A 2373-nucleotide genomic window follows, 5' to 3' on the forward strand; every position below is an offset into this window, starting at 1 on the left:
GCCAACGGCACAGGCGACTCCGTTAGCGTCGGCTCTCCGCCACTCATCGTTTAACTAATTAGCACTTGCACTTTCGACACTAACACTGCACTCACGGGGAGCACCTATTAAAGTCACCACAACTGTTTTCAAACATTTTTGGTTAATTTTACAACTGTTAAATGTTTCGATTTTTTCCGGATTAATAAAATCTTCACATCCTTAAAACAAATTTAATGAATTTAATTATAGGAAAAGCTGTCGTGAAGCATTTGTGTGGCAAACCCGATGTCAGTTTAATTCAAATTCAAACAAGATTACAAATTACAACAATTTATGGTAAATATGATGGATTGGACACATTTGTCACAAACACGTAAGAGATATGACAGTATCACAATACGTCTCCCGCTGGCAAACCTCAACGATTGGTTATTGAGAAGAATATATTAAATAAGTATCAATGTAAGCTAATCCATCATTGTGCTTCAAAGCTGTCGTAACATTAAGTTCGTTTCTATGTACGTTTTACATAGTTAGTGACTTGACATTTGGTATTTTCGATGTTTGTAAGCATAAGTCAAACTTGTAACAAGCAAAAAGTGACTCGATCCGCAGTGGCTATGTTCAAAAGCAATATTCTAAATTATAATATTTAAACTATGCAACTTAAGGTCTTAAACGCATTTAGATATTCTGTCACAGCCTCACAGCTATTATTTTTATGTCATTGTATATGAAACCTGTTCTGTAACTCAACATTTACTCAATATGTCAAAAAACTAATATGATTATTATACAGAACTTATGGAATGTCACAATATAATAAGAAGCTGAAGACGGTATGAAATGGAGTATCAAAGAAAGATGATAAGACCATTATCTTAGAATGCTTGTTTTAAAGCAACTTAAGCCAAGCTAAAAGACCAATGATAGTAAAAAACAAAAGATTTTGGTTCATAAGAACATCTCAGTACCATAGTGAAATTTATTAAGAGACAAGAAATGTACCAAGAAAATAATTTCAATCTCGCAATGATTTTTGATATAAACATCTGTTTATTGCTTTGTATTGTAAAATCAAATACATTTTTGTACATAACCTTGTGTACATGAAACTAGTATGGACAAATTTCAGTATTCGTGCATATATTTAAATCATTTTATCACTGAACACTATATTTAACGAGTCATAAAAACTTGTGTTTACATAAATTATGCAAAACACATATGTACGTATTTGGCTTTAAAATCTCACAGTTTTTTAGGCAATACAGGCAATTTTAATAGGCAATATGCTCACGAAAATGCAATATCATACATGCTTTAATTTAATCCAGATTTGTTTATTTAAACCTATAAACCTGATATTAGTATGGCGAAATAACCTTTGATAAAACGCATTAACCTGACAAAATTCATTTAAGAAACCTTTTAAATATTTTCAAGTCATAAATAAACGGAAGCACTTACGCAAGTACATTCTTACTATTCACGAAAACGTTTACACTATACGATTAATTAATATTGAATCGCAGCTTATGATTGCGAAAGCGCAATTATCATAAAATTTCTAACAAATGTAAATACGAGGACCATTAAGAAGAAAAATTATGAAACAAAGTCATATAAAATTTCAAGCAATTTGCAATAAAATAAAAGTCTAATCGTATATACCCTTGATTTGGGTAGTGGTTGGTGCCGACGTCGTGTAAATCAACTCTGAATTAATGCTCCCAGCACTGACCCACAAGGTTCCCTCGCAAGATTAAAAATGTAATCATATATTCACAATGTCACAATATTAATGTGGTATAGCTGTATGTCTTAATTTTAGTGGACAACTTCCGTTTGGTCGCTACTACTGATATTAAAAATGTTAAACGGCAATGAAGGAAACCTGCACATGTTTAAGTAAACAGTAATATATTTAGAAGTCGTGTGATGTTTGATACACGCACCTCGTGACTAGAGAACAAATTATACTTCCTTGTTTCCGTAGATACGTAATTTTATTTTTGATATAAATTGCGGTATTTTAGTTGAATATAAATATCAAAAAATGCATAAACAAACATTTCATTAGATCGAATAGGATAAACATTGTTAAAGTTACTTGTTGTAGGACCACATTCCAGAATGCTGTCATGAGCGAGGTCACAAGCTCTAGATCGTGAGTCGGACGTCCTAGCCCCTAGGCGATCAACTATACAAAATTAAAAGTTGTTTCTAATAATCAGCAACATCGAAATCTCGAATGACGTGGGAATATTTACAATATAAATGACGTTTCATTGAATCTCGTACCACAATACTTGTTAGAAATGAGGTTAACATGTCTAGACATATCATCGAAGGGATGCAACAATGTGAAAATCAGTCATAAAGAAATCA

The sequence above is a fragment of the Papilio polytes genome, unplaced genomic scaffold, assembly GCF_000836215.1.
Source record: "Papilio polytes unplaced genomic scaffold, Ppol_1.0 DF824180.1, whole genome shotgun sequence".
Taxonomy (NCBI): Eukaryota; Metazoa; Arthropoda; class Insecta; order Lepidoptera; family Papilionidae; genus Papilio; species Papilio polytes.